The sequence below is a fragment of the Schistocerca cancellata genome, chromosome 5 (genome assembly GCF_023864275.1).
Source record: "Schistocerca cancellata isolate TAMUIC-IGC-003103 chromosome 5, iqSchCanc2.1, whole genome shotgun sequence".
Taxonomy (NCBI): domain Eukaryota; kingdom Metazoa; phylum Arthropoda; class Insecta; order Orthoptera; family Acrididae; genus Schistocerca; species Schistocerca cancellata.
Window position 1 is genome coordinate 35,562,151 of NC_064630.1, and position 25,449 is coordinate 35,587,599.

Sequence of the window (25,449 nt, forward strand, 5' to 3'; positions counted from 1 at the left end):
TAAGGCTTCCTTACATTAAAATTTACGTTCTGTATCAAAAGATTTCTATTTTTCACAAACGTTTGTCTTATTATTGAAAGTCTGTATTATATAATCTCTCTACTTCGGCCATCGTCAGCTATTTTTCTGCCCAATCAGTAAAAATCGTCGACTTTTAGAGTTTCATTCCCGAATCTAATCATATCAGCTTCATTCTACTGCATACACTTACCCTTATTTTATTTTTCTTGCCATTCATAACTTCAATATGTATGAATGACCTAGTAGATAGTGTCAGAAGTTCCACGTGGCTTTTCGCGGATGATGCTGTAGTATACAGAAAAGTTCCAGCATTAGAAAATTGCAGCGAAATGCAGGAAGATCTGCAGCGGATAGGCACTTGGTGCAGGGAGTGGCAACTGACCCTTAAAATAGACAAATGTAATGTACTGCGAATACATACAAAGAAGGATCCTTTATTGTATGATTATATGATAGCGGAACAAACACTGGTAGCAGTTCCTTCTGTAAAATATCTGGGAGTATGCGTACGGAGCGATTTGAAGTGGAATGATCGTATAAAATTAATTCTTGGTAAGGCGGGTTCCAGGTTGAGATTCATTGGGAGAGTCCTTAGAAAATGTAGTCCATCAACAAAGGAGGTGGCTTACAAAACACTCGTTCGACCTATACTTGAGTATTGCTCATCAGTGTGGGATCCGTACCAGGTCGGGTTGACAAAGGATATAGAGAAGATCCAAAGATGAGCGGCGCGTTTCGTCACAGGGTTATTTGGTAATCGTGATAGCGTTACGGAGATGTTTAGCAAACTCAAGTGGTAGACTCTGCAAGAGAGGCGCTCTGCATGACGGTGTAGCTTGCTGTCCAGGTTTCGAGAGGGTGCGTTTCTGGATGAGGTATCGAATATATTGCTTCCCCCTACTTATACCACCCGAGGAGATCACGAATGTAAAATTAGAGAGATTTGAGCGCGCACGGAGTCTTTCCGGCAGTCGTTCTTCCCGCGAACCAGGAAAGGGAGGTAATGACAGTGGCACGCCCTCCGCCACACACCGTTGGTAGGCTTGCGGAGTATAAATTAGATGTAGATGTAGATGTAGAATATATTACAACTCTCCGTCGATCAAAGGGAACATTCGGTTCTTCGAGTTAACCATATTTTTGCTCCACTAGAGTGCTAGTCGCCTCCATAAACACCGTCGTCGACGTGAACGGCGGCTCGAAACGTGGAACGAGCCACTGACGTACGCAGTATTATGCTATGGTAGACATCATCCTGCGATTGCATGGCGCCTATAGTAGTAATAGAAGACACGCTGGCAGCTGCGAATCATCCGCACTCTACCACGCTTGTTGTTTACCCCTAAGGCAATGTCGTCTTCCAGCAGTACAATGGTCCGTGTCTCGGAGCCAGAACCGTGCCACAGTGGTTCGAGGAGCATTATAATGAACTCACGTTGATATCTCGGCCACCAAATTCGCCTGATGTAAATCTATGGAACTCACCCGTGTCGCTATCTGGCGCCACCACCGCGTACGCAAATCAGCGGCCCGTTATTTACGCGAATTACATGACCTGTGCGTAGACGTCTAATGTCACGTAACTCCGTAAACCTACCAACAAACTCTCGGATCCGTGACACGCAGAATCAGTGATGTATTTCGTTCCAAAGACGGACAAATAAGCTATTAAACAGGTGGCTGTAATGTTTTGGCTCATCAGTGTTTGAATCTCATTGCCGCATTTGACCTATGATTTCTTCGTGAATCGCATGTAACAAGTGACAACATTTTGTTCTGGGTTTAGAGACACTACTCATCGAATAGGGTCGTGCGGTAGCGTTCTCGCTTCCCACGCCCGGGTTCCCGGGTTCGATTAGCGGCGGGGTCAGGGATTTTCTCTGCCTCGTGATGGCTGGGTGTTGTGTGCTGTCCTTAGGTTAGTTAGGTTTAAGTAGTTCTAAGTTCTAGGGGACTTATGACCACAGCAGTTGAGTCCCATAGTGCTCAGAGCCATTTGAACCATTTGAATCATCGAATAGGACAATAAGCTACTGTCAAAAGTATTCCCTTTCTTACTGTCTCTCTCTGAGACCCTTAATATCTCTCTCTCTCTCTCTCTCTCTCTCTCTCACTGCTACATTGGAACTGTGTTAACATGTCGTCTGAGATATTTAGTCCGATGTCAAATTTAGCTTTAGCCGCAGTGTACCTACCGAGGAGGATATACTTAAATAAGACGCAAGATTATAGTTGTCAAAATGCAGAACACAACCCAGGTTATTACTTCAGATCATTAAATACAGTCTGTTACTGGAGAAATGGCTAAGCGTTAGGGAACCAGACAGCGTAGAATGTTGAGTGTCGCAGATGTAAATTAAAAACTGGTTTCCGCAAGAGCTTGCAAAACTCCCTGCTCGGCGAAGTGAAGTGTTCTACGAACGTCTCTTGCTGAGAGATGTGTTCGCGAGCTCCTCTCCGCAAAACGACCTACAAGGCGTGCTGTCGCAGGACGGTGTCCCAGCGGGACACGGGCTGACTCATTAGGGCAGACGCTGCGCTGGAACGACCGAAGCCGTTAAACGGGTTGCTGCTGTATCGCAAACATGGACCTCTGGGCCCAGCCATTTGTACCGAACAACACCGCCGTGCAGAATCAATTTGGTTTCTGTTTACCGTCAGCAGAGGTAGTACAGTGCGTGCCCGCTTCTTTGGGCCTTTCCAAACTGTCTTCCGTCTTGTCTTCTCAGCGCGGCCTCGGTAACGCATCAGAAGATTTCTATAATACTTTGCACCATATGTGCATCTATTCGTAACATCTATATTCGTTACTAAAAAAAAAAAAAAACTTTTGGTTCACTATTGGAACATCGCTGGAGATATATGTCGTCAAATAGGAACTTTCCCAACCAGTTCAATTACTATCAATCTGATCAATTGCACTGGAAGTCGAGATTCGAATCTACCATTTATATACTGTTACGATCAAACCCCCGCCTCGGTAGCGAAGGTCGCGAATGCATGGTTATCCAATGACAAAATACTCGAAGCGAGTCCATTCGAATTCTGCTGGTGGAAGAAATGCTCCTCGCTGATATTTGATCGGCAAGAGCAGGGCAAGAACTGACGTGCAGTTCCTGACCGCCAGACACTACGTCACTGTCCTGAGTCATATTTCGGTATTCACTGTGTCTGGGAGTGAGGTCACGTGTACAGTTGACGGGGGTCCGTCCGCCGGATGCGCATGTTAAGTTCGCTGGCCCTCCTAATGTTATTCGAAGGAAATGCTCTACGTGTAGAGGCAATTAACTGAAAATTTCAGCCAAACTTTGTGTACACATTGGTCAATATTAGTTTGTATTATCTGTATAAAAATATCCTGAGTGTAATGAACCCTTACCACTCTTCAGGATGGGGATGGGATAAAGATTTGTGAATGTAAAAGTATTCGAAAACCACCGATTTTAGTGTTGTTGTTGTTGTTGTGGAGGTCTTCAGCCCTGGGACTGGTTTGATGCGGCTCTTCATGCTACTCTACCCTGTGCAAGCTTCTTCATCTCCCAGTACCTACTGCAACCTACATCTTTCTGAATCTGCTTAGTGTATTCATCTCTTGGTCTCCCCATACGATTTTTACCCTCTACGCTGTCCTCCAATACTAAATTGGCGATCCCTTTGATTCCCCAGAATATGTCCTACCAACGTATCCCTTCGTCGAGTCAAGTTGGGCCACAAATTCCTCTTCTCCCCAATTCTATTCACTACCTCCTCATTAGTCACGTGATCTGCCCATTTAATCTTCAGTACTCTTCTGTAGCATTACATTTCGAAATGTTCTATTCTTTTCTTGTCTAAACCCACACATCAAAAAAGTTTTTCATCACTCCGCTTCCCAGAACTCCTGAAGATAGACGTTGGCTGTGGGCATTGTATCGCAGACATAGTCCTCTCGACTGTTCAGAGATCTCACTAAAACCGCTCAAAGATGTAAACAATGCATGAGCAGCGCCTATTAGACGGAGGGGGTCCGACAGCCGATCAGTTCCAGTCATTCCACCAGAAAGGAGGTACACGGCCCGTGTTGTCTTTAGTTCAACCATACCTAGACGCTCAATACCGCGGTTCGATCATATCCACATTGTTACTTTGTGCAGGAAGGGCTCTCAACAAGAGAAGTGTCCAGGCGTCTCGGAGTGAACCAAAGCGATGTTGTTCGGACATGGAGGAGATACAGAGAGATAAGAACTGTCGATGACCTACATCGCTCAGGGCGCCCAAGGGCTACTACTGCAGTGGATGACCGCTACCTACGGATTATGGCTCAGAGGAATCCTGACAGCAACGCCACCATGTTGAATAATGCTTTTCGAGCAGCCACAGGACGTCGTGTTACGACTCAAACTGTGGCAAATAGGCTGCATGATGCGCAACTTCACGCCCGACGTCCATGTCAAGGTCCATCTTTACAACCACGACACCATGCAGCGCGGTACATATGGGCCCAACAACAAGCTGAAACGTCCGCGCAGGATTGGCACCACGTTTCTTCACCGATGAGGGTCACATATGCCTTCAACCAGACAATGGTCGTGTTTGGAGGCCACTTGGTCACGCTGAACGCCTTAGACACACTGTCCAGCGAGTGCAGCAAGGCGAAGATTCACTGCTGTTTTGGGGAGACATTATGTGGGGCCGACGTACGCCGCTGGCGGTCATGGAAGGCACCGAAACGGCTGTACGATACGTGAATGCCATCCTCGACCGATAGTGCAACCATATCGGCAACATATTGGCGAGGCGTTCGTCTTCATCGACGATAATTCACGCCACCATCGGGCACATCTTGTGAATGACTTCCTTCAGGATAACGACATCGCTCGACTAGAGTAGCCAGCATGTTCTCCAGACATGAACCCTATCGAATATGCTGTTTATGGACTACGTGACCCACCAAGCACTCTGGGGTGTCTACGCCGAATCGCCATTGAGGAGCGGGACAATCTAGACCAACAGTGCCTTGATGAACTTGTGGATAGTATGCCACGACGAATACAGGCATGCGTCAATGCAAGAGGACGTGCTACTGGGTATTAGAGGTACCCGTATGTACGGCAATCTGGACCCCCACCTCTGAAGGTCTAGCTGTATGGTGATACAACATGCAATGTGTGGTTTTCATGAGTAATAAAAAGGGCGGAAATGATGATTATGTTGCTCTCTATACCAGTTTTCGGTACAGGTTCCGGAACTCTCGGAACCGAGGTGATGCAAAACCTGTTTTGATGTGTGTATTTATTGTCCACATTTTTCTTATATACACAGCGACACTCCATACAAATACTTTCAGAAAAAACTTCCTGAGACATAAATCGATACTCAATGTTAACAAATTTCTCTTCTCAGAAACGCTTTCCTTGCCATAGCCAGTCTACATTCTATATCCTCTCTACTTCAACCATCACCAGTTATTTTGCTTCCCAGATAGCAAAACTCATTTACTACTTTAAGTGTCTCATTTCCTAATCTAATTCCCTCAGTATCACCTGACTGTACTCGATAACATTTCATTATCCTCGTTCTGCTTTTGTTGATATTCATCTTACATCTTCCTTTCAAGACACTGTCCACTCCGTTCAACTGCTCTTCCAGGTTCTTTCCTGTCTCTGAAAGAATTACAATGTCGGTAAATCTCAAGCTTCTATTTTTTCTCCATGGATTTTAATTCCTACTCCAAGTTTTTCTTTTGTTTCTTTTATTGCTTGCTCAATATACAGATTTAATGACACTGGGGAGAGCTACACCCCTGTCTCACTCCATTCCCAACCACAGCTTCCCTTTCATGCCCCTCGACTCGTATAACTGCCATCTGGTTTCTGTACAAATTGTAAATAGCCTTTCGCTCCCTGCATTTGACTCGTGCCACCTTCAGAATTTGAAAGAGAGTATTCCAGTCAACAATGCCAGAAGCTTTCTCTAAATCTACAAATGAAAGAAAGGTAGGTTTGCCTTTCCTTAATCTTTCTTCTAAGATAAGTCGTAAGGTCAGTATTGCCTCGCGTGTTCCAACATTTCTACGGAATCCAAACTGAACTTCTCCGAGGTCGGCTTCTACCAGTTTTTCCACCCATCTATAAAGAATTCGTGTTAATATTTTGCAGCCGTGACTCATTAAACTGATAGTTCGGTATTTTTCACACCTTTCAACACTTGCTTTCTTTGGGATTGGAATCTTTGTATTCTTCTTGAAGCTGAGGGTATTTAGCCTGTCTCATACATCTTGCTCACCAAATGGAAGAGTTTTGTCATGGCTGGCTCACCCAAGGCCTTCTTTGCTTAGGACTGATTTTCCATCTGAGTTCTTGATATTCATAAAGGTGGTTATCTTTTCTCCAAAAGTCTTTAATTTTCATGTAGGCGATGCCTACCTTATCCCTAGTGATACATGCTTCTACCTCCTTACATTTGTTCTCTAGCCATCCCTACTTAGCCATTTTGCACTTCCTGTTTATCTCATCTTTTTGACGTTAGTATTCCTTTTGGCCTGCTTAATTTACCGAATTATTATATTTTCTCCTTTCTTCAATTAAATTCAGTATCTCTTCTGTTGCCGAAGGATTCCTACTAGCTCTGGTCTTTTTACCTACTTGATCCTCTGCTGCCTTCACTATTTCATTTCTCAAAGCTACCCATTCTTCTTCTATTTTATTTCTTTCCCCCGTTCTTGTCAGTCGTCCCCTAATACTCTCTCTGAAACTCTCTACAACGTCTGCTTCTTTCAGTTTATCCAGGTCCCATCTCCTTAAATTTCTACGTTTTAGCAGTTTCTTCAGTTATAATCTACAGTTCATAACTAATAAATTGTGGTCAGTGTTTACTTCTGCCCATGCAAATGTCTTAAAATTTAAAACCTGTTTCCTAAATTTCTGTGTTATAAACTATCTTAAACCTTCCAGTGTCTCCAGACCTCTTCCAGGTACCAGGTATACAACCTTCGTTCATGATTCTTAAACCAAGTGTTAGCTATGATTAATTTATGCTCTGTGCAAAATTCTACCAGGCGTCTTCCTCTTTCATTCCTTATCCCTAGTCCTTATTCACCTACTTCTCTTCCTTTTCCTGCTATCGAATTCTCCCTTAACTATCTGAATAATTTCTTTTCTCGCATCATACATTTCTTCAATCTCTTCATCACCCGCGGAGCTAGATGTCGTATAAACTTGTACTGCTGTGGCTACAATAATGCTGGTTCACTATGATGTTCGTAGTAGTTTATCCGCGTTCCCATTTTTTTATTCCTTATTAAACCTACTCCTGCATTAGCTATATTTGATTTTGGATTTATAGCCTTGTATTCACCTGACCAGAAGTCTTGCTGAAATGATAATGAAATCAAGGCCTTAAGATGCCGACAGGCGTTGATATACATCAACAGGGACAGTTAAAAATGTGTGCCCTGACCGTGATTCGAACCCGGGATCGCCTGCTTACACAGCAGACCTTCTATCCATCTGAGCCACCGAGGATACAGAGGAAAGTGCGACTGCAGGCACTTATCCCTTGCACGCTCCCCGTGAGACCCACATTCCCAACTTAATGTCCACACACTACATTCGTAGTGCCCCTGTCCATTACACTTGTTACTCGAGGCAGACAGTCTTACCGAGTCCCGCAACAGTTCGGGCAATGCGTGTGCATTCGCACAGAAGAAGAAGGTTAATGGCCGGTTAGCCTTAACTATATGCAGATGGTATCTGTTCTTTCGCACATGTCTGAAAGAACACATACCATCCTCATATTCATATAGAAGTCTTGTTCCTCCTGCCACCGAACTCATAAGCTTCTGTGTCACTAAGCTCATTGGTGACAATCCCAATGATGTTTCACCTCTAGGGGACGGGGAAGGGGGGAGGGGACATTTACGTATTAGTATACATGTGTATACGTATATCTCTGTGTGTGTATGTGTAAATTACAATGACACATGCGTAACGGGAGGACGAGCTGCGTGAAAAAGCTAGTCTATGAACAAAAGTAATGGCTGAAAATTGGAATTTCTTTTTTGTAAAAACTGGCTCATGGGCGTAGAAGTTTGAAACTACTAATTTAAAACTTTCTTGCAAGAGTGAGGCTTAGGGGTGCAGTTATGAATGCAACTATACATTTGCTCCTTTGTCAAACTCTGTAGAATACCGTTGAAGTAGTATGGAGTTCCATAGGAGAAATGACATTTTTTCATCGGTATCTCTACAGAGAATACCAACTTACGAGCATTTGCCATAAAACAATGTATTTATTTCTTTGTGTATTATCACTTTGGAAAACCGTGCTAAGATATTTTTATCGGTTCCGGACATTTTAAATATTAATAGTTTAGATGACTCAGCCTCAACATTAATTTGAGTGGTGTATTACTGGCCACCAGTAATGCAGAGCACGTAAGCTAAATTCGTCATTTATGTGGCCATGCTGTGCATGGTTCCCCTATAGTTACTTAAGGTCTCTGCAACTACTCAAAATGCGTATTTAATTTATCATATGTAATAAGTAATCTTCATATACAACATCGCCAGTGGTGTGGAACTGAAGGTATTTATAATTTTTGCACGTTGTAGTGAAATTTTTATTTGCTTCATTTTCGTCTGCTGTCTTTTTAGATGCGGGAGTATCGTCTGGTTGCATATGTTCAAGGTATTCCTTCCTTTGACACCGACATTTTCCACATATCGTCAATTTGGCTTGCAGTACTACGCATAAGGCAACGACAAAATACTGCATCACCAATTTTTACTTACATTCTAATGACTGAACTTACGTCTGTTTCTTGTGTGTAGTGTTGTCAACTTATCTGCTAGTTTCGGCTTTCACTTTGTCTGAAAAAATTAAACGTGACGCTCCTCCTTCATCTTAGTTACATATTTAAATAAATACATCTGAGTACAAATACAACGACATTGTGCACATCTGGCAAAGTACGGATCACAATAACTTTTTTAGACGAAGTGAAAACCGGAACTAGTAGGTAAATTGGAAACACTACACAGACAAAACGCGTAGACATAAGTTCTGCCAAGAGAACTTATGTAAACATTGGAGGTGCAATATTTTGTCGTATTTTAAGTCAAGAAATGTGTATTACTGCAATCCAAAGTGAAATTATGAGAAAAATACCAGTATCAAACACTAGAAGAGTGCATGCGGATGCAGATGATACTTCCAGATCCAACAGGCAAGCAGACAATAATGAAGTAAGTAATAATCAATATCGTTTGAAACCAACTAAACTTGTAAATGTGTTTGATTCCAGAGCACAGACGGTGTTTTAAACTTATAAAACGAGACGTTAGCTGTGATTTTTTAGAACAAGGTCTGTTCTCATATTACTTTACTTCCACTCGGCTGTGTTTATTGTTTTAATTTATTTGCAGTCGATGTCGAAGCAACGACAGCTTCACCTTCAGAAAAATTAGCACTGCTTTCTAAGTAACATACCACAGCAAGCATATCCTATTAAGTATAAAATTGTCAAGTTCATCTAAATTCATTTTAGATGAATTTCCTCATTTGAGGATGCTGTTGTACGTTACATACATACTCTGAAAGCGATTGTGAAGTGCATGGCAGAGGGTACTTAGCACAGTACCATATTTTGGGATTTCTTCCCGTCCGAATCGTGTATGGGCTGCTGGAAGACTGGTAGTTTAAATGGCGGTATTCGTGCTGTATTTAGTTTGATCTTGTTTGCAAAGAGCCTACTGGAGCGATATGTAGGGAGTCTTAGGTTCTTCACCTGACATTCGTTCTTGAAACTTTTTAAGTAGGTTTTCGAGGGATAACTTCAACCGTCTGCCAATTCAGGTTTCTAAGCACATCTCCGTGACGCCCGCCCGTGAGTTAGACCAAACAAACGTGGGAGTTCGTGCCGCTCCTCCTTGTATACTTTCAGTAGCCACTGTTAGTCCTACATGATACGACTCCATCACAACTTGTCAGTGTTCTAAAATTGGTCGTACAAGTGATTTATAAGCAGACTGTTTTGTAGACTGCCTGCATTTTCCCAGTATCTTTCCAACGAAAATATGTCTCCCACCTGCTTCGCTTCGACAGGCAATAGCTCTTAGCTACATCGATAACAATGCTAAAGTTTCTGAAGGTGAAATAGTCGTTGCTTCGAAATGGATTGTTAATAACTTAATATAATAAACAAAACTAAGCGGACGAAAAGAAGTATGCGAACAGACTTTGTTCTACGTACCAAAATATTTCACAGCTAACACCATCGATTCCCAGCTCTATTGCGGCAGCAAAAACAATAAGGAATGGTTAGAAGCGTGTTTGTGGCTGAAAAAAAACCTGTTAAATGTTATTCAGTGACGTATCAGTAAGTATTTTTTTCGCTTTATCCCTAGTAGCCAGTAACACTGGTTAAAGCACAGTCATTAAATATTTCCGGAACTGCTGAAAATATTGAATCGAATTTTCGGAAATGATAACATATGATCAGGATATGATGTGGAAGAGTGAATATTTTGGTACATTGCCAATGCTCGTAACTTCGTTTTATCTGTGTTGATATACAGATGCGTAGTTGTCATGAACCTACATATTATGCAAACGCCATGCAACACGTTTTGAAAAAGCACGTACTTATATGGACCTCTCAACGTTAACAGTGAAATTTTTTTCAAAACGAGGCAGCAAATATCGGAACGTGAACGCCAAGAATGCTAACAGTGAGTAGTTTCACTTCCTTTGACACGCGATCGTCTGCTGACGGGGAGAAACATTCCCTGTGCGATATTCTGTTTCAGCCGGCCGCTGTGGCCGTGCGGTTCTAGGCGCTCCAGTCCGGAGCCGCGCTGTTGCTACGGTCGCAGGTTCGAATCCTGCCTCGGGCATGGGTATATGTGATGTCCTTAGGTTAGTTAGGTTTAAGTAGTTCTAAATTCTAGGGGACTGATGACCACAGCAGTTGAATCCCATAGTGCTCAGAGCCATTTTTGATATTCTGTTTCGTATTTTTAATGGTCTCCGCCTCTTTCTGACTGTTTTACTGTTATTTATAACGAGACTCATTTACCCATTTCTCTGAAAGATTTCGACTGCTTAATTAAATCACACAGTTAATTAAATATAAGAATAGCTGCGCGGCCTTTTTTGTCTATGCTTGGAAGCCTCTTGACAGTTTTATAGTGACCGGAGTACAGAATGCTAGTGTATACGAGATGTGATAAAAAAGTAACGGAAATTTTTTAATTTCGCTTGCTTTATACAAAAGGATTTTCAAATTTTTTTATCTTGTTGCTACACATGCATTTTCAGCTGCTTTGAATATTTAGTTTATTTCTAACAGTCGAAAGATTTACACGTATTTTCGACTGCTTTGCGAATTTTTACTTTCTAAACAGATGGCTCAAGGAATGTGCGTCGAATTTTGTTTGAAAAATGGAATAGTGTGCAGCATCGCATTCGAAACGTTGACAATGGCTTTTGGCGAATCTTATAGATGAGTAAGACAGGACTTTACAAGTGATACAGACGTTTCAAAGACGATCGAGAAGACGTTGAAGACGACGACCGCCCTGGTCGTCATAGCACATCAGTTACTGACGGCAATGTGCCATCAGAAAACTTGCTGATGATGTCGGCTTATCCTTTTGGCTCATCCCAAGCAATTTTTTCGGATATTTTGGGCACGAAACGTGTCGCAGCAAAGTTAGTTCCGAAATTGGTGACTTTCGACCAAAAACGACGAGCCGTAGACATCGCTCAGAAACTGCTGACTGAAGTCAACAACGACCCACAACACCTGAAGAAGACCGAGCGAGGTGGCACAGTGGTTAGACACTGGACTCGCATTCGGGAGGACGACGGTTCAATCCCGCGTCCGGCCATCCTGATTTAGGTTTTCCGTGATTTCCCTAAATCGCTCCAGGCAAATGCCGGGATGGTTCCTTTCAAAAGGCACGGCCGATTTCCTTCCCCGTCCTTCCCTAATCCAATGAGACCGCCTCGCTGTCTGGTCTCCTTCCCCCAACCAACTAACCAACCATCTGCGGAAGGTTATAACAGATGACGAAAGATGGGTATATGCGTATGACATCGAAAGGAAGGCCAAATGGTCCCAATGGAAACTGCCTGAAGGGCCGAGACCGAAAAAAAATCGATGAATTCGATCACAGGTGAAGGTTCTTCTCACTGTTCTCTTTGATTGCAATGGGATAGATCATAATGAGTTGCTGCCTTATGGTTGTACCGTCACTAAGGAGTATTAGCTGATGGTTATGTGCCGTTTGTGCGAAGCAGTCCAGAGAAAACAACCAGAACTGTGGCAAAATCACTGGTGGAAATCGGAAATCGTATCACCATGACGGTCCAGCTCACATCTCAATGCTTGTTGGTGATTTTTTTGTAAAAAATCCCTGTTATGTTGCCTCAGCACCGTATCCGCCAGACATGGACCCATGCAACTTCTTCCTATTCCCACGTGTGAAGAAAACCGTGAAACTACGTCTTTTTGCCACCACTGATGAGACAGAAACAGAATCGCTGAAGGAGCTGAACACCATACTGGATACTGAGTTGCGGAAGTGCTTCCAAGACAGGGAAAAGCGCTGGCAAAGATACATTGTATCTGAGGGGGTTACTCTGTAGAGGACAAAGTTGTTCTTGATGAATAAATAAAGATTCGTCAATTTTTCTATTTTCCGTCTTTCCCTTACTTGCTTTAAACCCGTGGAGGTATGTACCGTTTACGCAACTAAGAGAAGGCAGTTTGTTTATTGCTATACGCGTTTCGGTTCTTTAATTTGGGAAGCATCATCAGTGCCGCCTTCCAGCGCCGTTAACTGATGCGTGTGGTCCTGGAGATGTTTTCGTTAGTTTCCATGGTCCAGCTGGCCGATTTCTGGCGTTGTTTCGACCACATTTGTCACAGTGCATATGTGTCACTTGCACTTTCCATTTCTGTGATCAACATATGTGTGTTTTCGGTGTACACACTGGAAATCGCCACTCGTGAGGCTTCCGAATTAAAAGAAGCGAAACGCGTATGGCAACAAACAAGCTGCCTTCAACTAGTTGCATAGACGGTACATACCTCCACGCAAGAAAAACAAAATTCTCATTATTTTTTGATCACACCTGGTAGTAATAGGATACATACAGGGTGATCCATTGATCGTGACCGGGCCAAATATGTCACGAAATACTACAAAGAACGAAACTTGTCTAGCTTGAAGGGGGAAACCAGATGGCGCTATGTTTGGCCCGCTAGATGGCGCTGCCATAGGTGCGGTTTTTTTTTAAATAGGAACCCCCATTTTTATTACATATTCTTGTAGTACGTACAGAAATATGAATGTTTTAGTTGGACTACTTTTTTCGCTTTGTGATAGACAGCGCTGTAATAGTCATAAACATATGTATCACAATTTTAGACGAACAGTTGTTAACAGGTAGGTGTTTTAAATTAAAATACAGAACGTAGGTACGTTTGAACATTTTATTTTGGTTGTTCCAATGTGATACTAAAAATGATGTCCGTCAACCTCAATGCATTTGGCAATATGAGTAGTTCGCCTTCCGTAATGTTCGCACATGCATTGACAATGCGCTGACGCATGTTGTCAGGCGTTGTCGGTGGATCACGATAGCAAATATCCTTCAACTTTGCCCCCAGAAAGAAATGCGGGGACGTCATATCCAGTAAACGTGCGGGCCATGGTATGGTGCTTCGACGACCAATCCACCTGTCATAAATATGCTATTCAACACCGCTTCAACCGCCCGCGAGCCATGTGCCGGACATCCATCATGTTGGAAGTACATCGCCATTCTGTCATGCAGCGAAACATCTTGTAGCAACATCGGTAGAACATTACGTAGGAAATGAGCATAGATTGGACCATTTAGACTGCCGTCGATAAAATGGGGGCCAATTATCCTTCCTCCCATAATGCCGCACCATACATTAACCCGCCAAGGTCGCTGATGTTCCACTTGTCGCAGCCATCGTGGATTTTCCGTTGCCCAATAATGAATATTATGCCGGTTTGCGTTACCGCTATTGGTGAATGACACTTCATCGCTAAATACAACGCGTACAAAAAATCTGTCATCGTCCCGTAATTTCTCTTGTGCCCAGTAGCAGAACTGTACACTACGTTCAAAGTCGCCATGCAATTCGTGGTGCACAGAAATACGGTACGGGTGCAATCGATGTTGATGTAGCGTTGTCAACACCGACGTTTTTGAGATTCCCGATTCTCGCGCAATTCGTCTGCTACTGATGTGCGGATTAGCCGCGACAGCAGCTAAAACACCCACTTGGGCATCATCATTTGTTGTAGGTCGTGGTAGGTCGTGGTTGACGTTTCACATGTGGCTGAACACTTCCTGTTTCCTTAAATAACGTAACTCTCTGGCGAACGGTCCGGACACTTGGATGATGTCGTCCAGGATACCGAGCAGCGTACATAACACACGCCTGTTGGGCATTTTGATCACAATAGCCATACATCAACACGATATCGACCTTTTCCGCAACTGGTAAACGGTCCATTTTAACACGGGTAATGTATCACGAGGCAAATACCGTCCGCACAGGCGGAATGTTACGTGATACAACGTACTTATACAGCATGCGTTCTCAGAAATGATAAGTTCACAAAGGTATATGTGCCACATTGGAACAACCAAAATAAAAAGTTCAAAAATACTGACGTTCCGTATTGTAATTTAAAAAAGTTACCTGTTACCAACTGTTCGTCTAAAATTGTAAGCCATATATTTGTAACTATTACATTGCCATCTGTCACAAAGCGAAAAAAGTGGTCCAACAAAAACATTCATATTTCTTTACGTACTACACGAATATGTAATAAAAAATGGGGGTTGCTATTTAAAAAAATGCAGTTTATATCCGTTTGAGCTATGGCAGCGCCATGTAGCGGGCCAACCATATCGCCATCTGGTTTCCCCCTTCAAGCTAGACAAGTTTCGTTCTTTGTAGTTTTTTCGTTTGATGCTTATTTCGTGAGATATTTGGCCCGGTTACTATCAACGGACCACCCTGTATACTTGCAGTTATACAGGGTGATTCAAAAAGAATACCACAACTTTAGGAATTTAAAACTCTGCAACGACAAAAGGCAGGGCTAAGCACTATCTGTCGGCGAATTAAGGGAGCTATAAAGTTTCGTTTAGTTGTACATTTGTTCGCTTGAGGCGCTGTTGACTAGGCGTCAGCGTCAGTTGATGTTAAGATGGCGACCGCTCAACAGAAAGCTTTTTGTGTTATTGAGTACGGCAGAAGTGAATCGACGACAGTTGTTCAGCGTGCATTTCGAACGACGTATGGTGTTAAACCTCCTGATACGTGGTGTATTAAACGTTGGTATAAACAGTCAACTACCCGAGGCGACGGATCGGCCGCCAGGCAGCCCGTGACAGAGCACTTCATCACTGGCCTCCAAGAAGCCCTGATCTTACCCCCTGCGATTTTTTCTTATGGGGGTATGTTAAGGATATGGTGTTTCGGCCACCTCTCCCAGCCACCATTGATGATTTTAAACGAGAAATAACAGCAGCTATCCAAACTGTTACGCCTGATATGCTACAGAGAGTGTGGAACGAGTTGGAGTATCGGGTTGATATTGCTCGAGTGTCTGGAGGGGGCCATATTGAACATCCCTGAACTTGTTTTTGAGTGAAAAACCTTTTTAAATACTCTTTGTAATGATGTATAACAGAAGGTTCTGCTATGTTTCTTTCATTAAATACACATTTTTAAAGTTGTGGTATTCTTTTTGAATCACCCTGTATGACATACCTGCGGTTGTACATCAAGGCAATGAATCTGCAGAAGTGCTTCAAGTTGAGCGTGTAGTCTTGGGAAATAGATACCCAATGAACGAAAACAACAATCACAGCTGAGTCGAACAGAGGTAATAAGGGACTAGATTCTGAGCACCATAACAACATTCATTGTCGAACTCGGAGGACGGGTTATAATGAAGCGAAGACCGCGGACGTTAGCCTCAGCGATCACACACCCACGGTGAGTTGAAGGTTAGAATTCTGCGTCTATTTAATGAAACACTCGGTACCAATTTCACCACTGGGACTGTAAACAATCGCCGGGATTGGACGGCACTGAGGAGCCACTGTGGCGTGGCTGCGGCGGCGGCGGCGAGTGGAGGAGATATTCACCTTGCTGCGCGAGGAAGTCTGCGAGGAAGTCCGAGTTCCTGCGGGCCCAGGATGCTCTCAGCGCCTGCAGCGGGCCGTGCAGGTGGCAGCGGCACGCGGGGGTGGCGTGCGGCGGGGCGACCGCGGGCGCGCGCATCCTCGCTGCTGTCGACTGGCCGCAGCCGCAGGAGCACCGGGCTGACGGCACGGCAGCCGCCTCCGGCAGGCGCACGCGCAAGACACACGCACGCCCCCGCCCGCCTGCCGACCCTCGGCAGAAATAGTCGCCGCGAATCGCGCCTCGCTCAGGAATGTCCACACCTCCCGCGGCCTTCTCGCATGTCAACAACACCCCTCTCGCCCCCACCTGACTTTCGCTTTCGCTACGCCACCTAAGGTCGCGCGGTCACTTAAGGGGCTCCGGAAAGGCTCAAAATCATGAAAAGTTCAATTTTTATTTTTTTGCGTTTTCTGAATCTTTTAATAGATATATAATTTATTCAATTCCGAAGACTACAACTATTTTTAAATTTTTTTTAAATGTGTTCTACATGGGCGTGACCCACTGTGGCGCTGTTAAACTGCTGTCAAATGGTGTTATTATTAACGTCCGTGTTCATCAGGTACATTTTAGTGATGTGAGATAAAGTATGTGTTGTGGCTAACCTGTGATGGTTCAATATATATCGCTGGTGTGATTGTCGATTGTTTCATGTTTATTTACTCTGTCGTTATCTCGAAAATATTCGTAGTCAATTCTGTTTCTTGAGTCTCTGTTTTGTTGAAAACCTAACCTAACCTAACCTAACCTAACCTAACCTAACCTGTAATGAGTAAAAGTAAAGTTATTAGAAATCCTCTGAAGGCTTTTAAGAAAAGGAGAAATGTTGGAAAGCCAAAGGTATGTGTTATTACTGTAAATAATAACATTCTAACATGGTAAGAGCGATGCTTGCTTTAGACAAGCAACGCCTTCGGGCTGCAGACAGGGCTGTAAAGAGTCTAGAAATAGAAGCAAGAGTAAACAGGAGGAGGAACAAGAGGAAGCTGGAGGAGGAGTTTGCAGAGGATGAAGATAATCCATCCTATTGACCTGGAATGCACTAAAAAGTTAATCCAATCTTTGTCGCTCGATTCCCAAAACTTTCATTTTCTCATACTAATTACGTGTTTTTTAAGGATCTTCCAAACATATTTGTTTCAAACTTTCAGTAAATGTTACACAGTACCTTCTGCATAATTTAACACAGCCTTTTTCCAAAGAACTGTATATTTTTGAATGTATAAATAAAAAATTGCAAAAAAATGTTGTGAATTTTCATTACAATTAAAAAAATCATCTTTAATAACTGAACTAAAATTTCGTAAAATCCCTGTGTTAAGTTGTAGCCCATATTCCAATAAATAATCTGTAAAAAGTTCAACTTCCTACCTCAAATACTTAGTGAGGAAATATGTAATTTATAAAGTTATTTTAACATTGCAAGTATAGGGCGTTCCGGATCCCCTTAATCTGACGACGTGGCTCCGTCCTGAAAATGGCCCCCGATTGGCACTGTTATCACTTACTGTGCGCGCGCAACACCAAATAACTATTTCTCCAGACGAGAACTAACAATTGTATCGAGCAAATGTTGTTCAGCTGTCAGAGGGACATTAACGAGCACGACTGCGTTTCCTGTACTAGTTTGTAAATTCGGTCGTTTCGAACATTTGAATACTAGTAAGTCTCTGTCCTTTAGATAGCACACTCCATTGTACACTGAAGTGCCAGAGAAACTGGTATGAGCACGTGTATTCAAATACAGAGATAGATAAACAGGCAGAATACGGCGCTTCGGTCGGCAACGCCTATACAAGGCAACAAGTGCCTGGCGCAGTTGTTAGGTCAGTTATTGCCGCTACAATCGCAGGTTATCAGCGTTTAAGTGGGTTTGGACGCACGAGCGTTGGGAAACCGCATATCCGAGGTAGCGATGAAGTGGGGATTTTTCCTTACGATCACTTCACAAGTATACCGCCAACATCAGGAATCCAGTAAAACATAAAATCTATATACAAGGCTATTACAAATGATTGAAGCGATATCATAAATTCACTGTAGCTTCATTCATTGACATATGGTCACGACACACTACAGATATGTAGAAAAACTCATAATGTTTTGTTCGGCTGAAGCCGCACTTCAGGTTTCTGCCGCCAGAGCGCTCGAGAGCGCAGTGAGACAAAATGGCGACAGGAGCCGAGGAAGCGTATGTCGTGCTTGAAATGCACTCACATCAGTCAGTCATAACAGTGCAACGACACTTCAGGACGAAGTTCAACAAAGATCCACCAACTGCTAACTCCATTCGGCGATGGTATGCGCAGTTTAAAGCTTCTGGATGCCTCTGTAAGGGGAAATCAACGGGTCGGCCTGCAGTGAGCGAAGAAACGGTTGAACGCGTGCGGGCAAGTTTCACGCGTAGCCCGCGGAAGTCGACGAATAAAGCAGGCAGGGAGCTAAACGTACCACAGCCGACGGTTTGGAAAATCTTACGGAAAAGGCTAAAGCAGAAGCCTTACCGTTTACAATTGCTACAAGCCCTGACACCCGATGACAAAGTCAAACGCTTTGAATTTTCGGCGCGGTTGCATCAGCTCATGGAAGAGGATCCGTTCAGTGCGAAACTTGTTTTCAGTGATGAAGCAACATTTTTTCTTAATGGTGAAGTGAACAGACACAATGTGCGAATCTGGGCGGTAGAGAATCCTCACGCATTCGTGCAGCAAATTCGTAATTCACCAAAAGTTAACGTGTTTTGTGCAATCTCACGGTTTAAAGTTTACGGCCCCTTTTTCTTCTGCGAAAAAAACGTTACAGGACACGTGCATCTGGAGATGCTGGAAAATTGGCTCACACAACTGGAGACCGACAGCGCCGACTTCATCTTTCAACAGGATGGTGCTCCACCGCACTTCCATCATGATGTTCGGCATTTCTTAAACAGGAGATTGGAAAACCGATGGATCGATCGTGGTGGAGATCATGAAAAGCAATTCATGTCATGGCCTCCACGCTCTCCCGACTTAACCCCATGCGATTTCTTTGTGTGGGGTTATGTGAAAGATTCAGTGTTTAAACCTCCTCTACCAAGAAACGTGCCAGAACTGCGAGCTCGCATCAACGATTCTTTCCAACTCATTGATGGAGACATGCTGCGCCGAGTGTGGGAGGAACTTGATTATCGGCTTGATGTCTGCCGAATCACTAAAGGGGCACATATCGAACATTTGTGAATGCCTAAAAAAACTTTTTGAGTTTTTGTATGTGTGTGCAAAGCATTGTGAAAATATCTCAAATAATAAAGTTATTGTAGAGCTGTGAAATCGCTTCAATCATTTGTAATAACCCTGTATATACTAAGATGGTATATGTCCTTTCGGACATGTCCGAAAGAACAGATACCAACCTTCTTCTTCTGTGCGAATGCACAAGCAGTGCCCGAACTCTTACGGGAGTCGGCAACGCGCCGCGAGTAATGAGTATAATGGACGGGGGCACTACGAATGTAGTGCGGGAGAATACGTTGAGAATGTGGGTTTCGCGGGAGGCGTGCCAGAGATGAATCCCTGCAGTCGCACTATCCTCTGTGTCCTCGGTGGCTCAGATGGATGGAGCGTCCGCCATGTAACCAGGGATCGCGGGCTCAAATCCCGGTCGGGGCAGCTTAGGGTGTTCATTTCATTGTAAACATAAAATCACCTACATAGCTGCGGCTGGAAAAAGATCCTGCGAGAACGGGACCAACCACGACTGAAGAGAATAGTTCAACGTGACAGAAGTGCAACCCTTCCGCAAATTGCTGCAGATTTCAATGCTGGGCTATCAACACGTGTCAGCATGCGAACTATTCAACGAAGCATCACCGATATGGGCTTTCGGAGCCGAAGGCTCATTCGTGTATCCTTGATGACTGGACGACACAAAGCTTTACGCCTTACCTGGGTCCGTCAACAGCAACATTGGACTGTTGATAACTGGAAACATATTGATTGGTCGGACGAGTTTCGTTTCAAATTGTATCTATCGGATGCACGTGTACGCGTATGGAGACAAGCTGATGAATCCATGGACCGTGCAATTCACCAAGCGACTGTTCAAGCTGGTGGAGGCCCTGTAATGGTATGTGGCGTGTGCAGCTGGAGTGACATGGGACCCCTGATACGGCCGGCCAGTGTGGCCCAGCGGTTCTAGGCGCTACAGTCTGGAACCGCGCGACCGCTACGGTCGCAGGTCCCAATCCTGCCTCGGGCATGGATGTGTATGATGTCCTTAGGTTAGTTAGGTTTAAGTAGTTCTAAGTTATAGGGGACTGATGACCTCCCATAGTGCTCAGAGCCAACCCCTGATACGTCCAGATACGACTCTGACATGTGACATGTACGTAAGCATCATGTGTGATCTCCTGCATCCATTCATGTCCATTGTGCATTCCGACGGGCTTGAGCAATTCCAGCAGGACAATGCGACACCCCAGACGTCCAGAATCGCTACAGAGTGGCTCCACGAACACTCTGCTGAGTTTAAACACTTCCGTCGGCCACCAAACTCCCCAGAGATGAACATTATTCAGTATATCTGCGATGCCTTGCAACGTGTTGTTCAGAAGAGATCTCCACCCCGTCGTACTCTTACGGATTTATGGACAGTCCTGCAGGATTGATGGTGTCAGTTCCCTCCAGCACTACTTCAGACATTAGTCGAGTCCATGTTACGTCGTGTTGCTGCACTTCTGCGTGCTCTCGGGGATCCTACACGATATTAGGCTGGTGTACTAGTTTCTTTGGTCTTCAGTGTATATCCTGTAATCGACATCCTCTCGTCAAGACCTCTTCAAGACCGTATCAGAGCGTACCATTCACAAAAACAGGATGTTATTAAAACTAAAAGCAAAATTGACTTTGGCTCTTCTATACTGTGGATACCACGGGTAATGTTAGCCGTCCATTAGCCGCAGTTCACAGTAAATGAATACTCAACGAAAAAGTAGACTGGTGTTTCAGTGAACCGTGTTCAATCGAAGGTCTCCGCGAGTTTCTTTACACCAACGAAGAGAAGATAACAACGCTACTTAACAAAGGAGAATGTAAGTTAAGAGAGCATCTATTTTGCAGGCTGTTAACAAAGGTACGAGCGTATGGAATAGGTTCACAGAATATATGAAAGTGACTCGAAGGCTTCTTAAGCAATAGAACCCAGTATGTTGTCCTCGTCGGAGAGTGTTCATCAGAGACAAGAGTTTCTTTAGAAGTGCCCCAGGGAACCCTGATAGAACCGCCTGTTACTTTCTGTATATGTAAATGATCTGGCAGACAGCGTGGGCAGCAATATGTGGTTGTTTACTGATGATGTTGTGTGTATGGGTAACAGTCATAGTTGAATGACTATTGGAAGGTACAACATGACTCAGACATAATTTCTAGTTGGTATGATGAATGGAAGAATGTAGAGAAATGTAAGTCAATGCAGATGAGCAGCAAAAACAGTCGAGTAATGTTCCAATATAGCTGTTTGGCACAGGTAGGTCGACTAAATATACAAGCGTAACGTTGCAAAGCGATATGAAATGGAACTGAGAACTGTGGTAGGGAAAGCGAATGGTCGACATCGGTTTATTGGGAGAATTTTGGGAAAATGTGGCCGTCTGTAAAGGAGACCGCATATAGGAGACTAGTGCGACCCTTTCCCGAATACTGTTAGAGTGCTTGGAATCCGTACCAGATCGGATTAAAGTTACTGAAGCAATTCAGAGACGGGCGGCTAGATTTCCTATCGGTATGTTTGGACAACATGCAAGTATTATGGAGATGCTTCGGCAACTCAAAGGGTAGTTCCTGGAAGTAAGACGATGTTTTCGAGGAACGATATTGAGAAAATTTTGAGAGAAGACATTTGAATTTGCTGCAAAACAATCCTACTGCCGCTAACGTACGTTTCACATAAAGACCACGAACATAAGATAAATTAGGTTTCGAACGGTGGCATATACACTCCTGGAAATTGAAGTAAGAACACCGTGAATTCATTGTCCCAGGAAGGGGAAACTTTATTGACACATTCCTGGGGTCAGATACATCACATGATCACACTGACAGAACCACAGGCACATAGACACAGGCAACAGAGCATGCACAATGTCGGCACTAGTACAGTGTATATCCACCTTGCACAGCAATGCAGGCTGCTATTCTCCCATGGAGACGATCGTAGAGATGCTGGATGTAGTCCTGTGGAACGGCTTGCCATGCCATTTCCACCTGGCGCCTCAGTTGGACCAGCGTTCGTGCTGGACGTGCAGACCGCGTGAGACGACGCTTCATCCAGTCCCAAACATGCTCAATGGGGGCAGATCCGGAGATCTTGCTGGACAGGGTAGTTGACTTACACCTTCTAGAGCACGTTGGGTGGCACGGGATACATGCGGACGTGCATTGTCCTGTTGGAACAGCAAGTTCCCTTGCCGGTCTAGGAATGATAGAACGATGGGTTCGATGACGGTTCGGATGTACCGTGCACTATTCAGTGTCCCCTCGACGATCACCAGTGGTGTACGGCCAGTGTAGGAGATCGCTCCCCACACCATGATGCCGGGTGTTGGCCCTGTGTGCCTCGGTCGTATGCAGTCCTGATTGTGGCGCTCACCTGCACGGCGCCAAACACGCATACGACCATCATTGGCACGAAGGCAGAAGCGACTCTCATCGCTGAAGACGACACGTCTCCATTCGTCCCTCCATTCACGCCTGTCGCGACACCACTGGAGGCGGGCTGCACGATGTTGGGGCGTGAGCGGAAGACGGCCTAACGGTGTGCGGGACCGTAGCCCAGCTTCCTGGAGACGGTTGCGAATGGTCCTCGCCGATACCCCAGGAGCAACAGTGTCCCTAATTTGCTGGGAAGTGGCGGTGCGGTCCCCTACGGCACTGCGTAGGATCCTACGGTCTTGGCGTGCATCCGTGCGTCGCTGCGGTCCGGTCCCAGGTCGACGGGCACGTGCACCTTCCGCCGACCACTGGCGACAACATCGATGTACTGTGGAGACCTCACGCCCCACGTGTTGAGCAATTCGGCGGTACGTCCACCCGGCCTCCCGCATGCCCACTATACGCACTCGCTCAAAGTCCGTCAACTGCACATACGGTTCACGTCCACGCTGTCGCGGCATGCTACCAGTGTTAAAGACTGCGATGGAGCTCCGTATGCCACGGCAAACTGGCTGACACTGACGGCGGCGGTGCACAAATGCTGCGCAGCTAGCGCCATTCGACGGCCAACACCGCGGTTCCTGGTGTGTCCGCTGTGCCGTGCGTGTGATCATTGCTTGTACAGCCCTCTCGCAGTGTCCGGAGCAAGTATGGTGGGTCTGACACACCGGTGTCAATGTGTTCTTTTTTCCATTTCCAGGAGTGTAAATACAACATTCGAACTGGTTTCAAAGCTGTCCCAAAGTACAGCGTGCAAGCAGGCGCAGCGAACGTACAAGATTTCGCAAGTCTATAACACTTCCCAAACTTAATTTCTCTTGTTTTGAGTTCTGTTATTTTCTATTTTATTTGCAATTTTTTTCTTTATATTAAATACAACAAGAATTTAATCTGTCTCATAAAAAGATTCTTTTTACTCAAAAATCGTTTTTAATTAAATTATTTACAGCTATTTGAAGAAAACTACATTTGTAGAAGTAATTACGATCCACCTTAGATGAACAATTTGGTTGTTGTGTACGTTTCAACTTCACGATTGGGTTTCTCGATTTTGCAAGAAGGCATCATTGTGCACATTGCTGAATAAATAATACGTGACACTATTCAAAGATTACGTTTTTTGTACATTGCTACACGTTATCAAGAAGTAGTTCATTGAGAGGCCGAAATGAGGACTGAGAGAGACTTTCGTATTGTTTTTGCACCGCCCGAAGACCTGGCTTGCTCCTCAGGGACCCTGTCACTTGGCCGCAGTACATTACACACTTGGCTCTCGTCCTTTGTTTTCCGGGCAACAATCGCTGGGGTATTTTTGTTGCATCGCAGGTCGACCGACGGGGATGGATAAGCAGGACCGTCGTTTCGAACTCGTGAAGACCGTCTCGTCACTGGCCGTTAGCCGTCTGTTCAGCAGTGGGTAAACGAGACGTTACACAATACCTCGGAGCCTCTGCCAAGTCAGTTCTGGCAAATATTTCGTAATGTGGCCGCATTCGCTTTGGCCGTTCGTCGGTGCAATGGCTTTATTTCATAATGCCGAACACCTCGACTCGGACTGCCTTCAGCACCGAATCAAGCAGTTGCAAACTGCTATATCAGTTTCGCATTTCTGGAAGAGTGACTCTTAAGAGCCATTTCACTTTACGTTTCCACCCGTTGAAGAGAAACGGTTGCTCTTATATCGAACTGAAAGAAACTACTGTGAACAAACTGATCATGGACCAATGCTACCAAAGTATAAAAATTTCAAAACGTCATCTAGTTGCTAAATTACAGACCACATTTGAACAAGGTGTTTTATCTTGATGTTGAGTAAGACATGACGGGCTTTTAATAAGTAATGCAAGACATATTTTCTCTCGCCAGTTTCGGTTGAAAAAATGCGGCTTTGTTGTGGTGTATAGAGGAATACCCCCACTTCAGCCCCTATCGTTTCTGGAAGCTCCGATAGGTGGCGGGGCTGTACGTGGCCTTCAAAATGTCATCTGTGACGAAGGTGCGTTCCAGGCAGAGTGCTGTCGTTGAGTTTGTTCTGGCGGTAAACCAGAGCATCGCACATTTTCGTACGTGCTTGCACAATGTATACGGACACGTCACAATGAACAAAAGCACGGTGAGTCGTTGGGAGAGGATTGTGTCATCATCGTAATAAGGTCGCGTAAACCAGTCCGATCTGCCAAGTGCCGCCCGTCCGCACGCTGCTGTGGCTCCTGAAGTGTTGGAACGTGCAGACACTCTCATTCGAGGTGTTCGACGAATCACGATCAAACACCTTGCTGCACAACTGGACGCCTCTGTTGGTAGTGCTCACGAAACTTCATTGGACTGTTCTTCCTCATCCACCCCATAGGCCGGATCACGCACCTTCCATTTGTTTGGCAGAATGAAGAAAGCCCTCCGCTGGAAGCGGCACCTGGGTGCTGGGGAGGTTATTGATACAGCAAGAGGTTGGGTGCGACGTCGACCAGTAGAGTGGTACCAGTCGGGTGTAAAGACCATTAAACAGAGATTAAG

At 44.6% G+C, this 25,449-nt stretch overlaps 1 protein-coding gene across 1 annotated transcript in view; it reads right to left on the reverse strand.

Annotated features, from left to right (window-relative positions):
- The window catches only part of LOC126188350 (titin homolog), a 1,721,077-nt gene that overhangs the window by 1,006,174 nt on the left and 689,454 nt on the right, over positions 1-25,449 (reverse strand). The window lies entirely within an intron of this gene.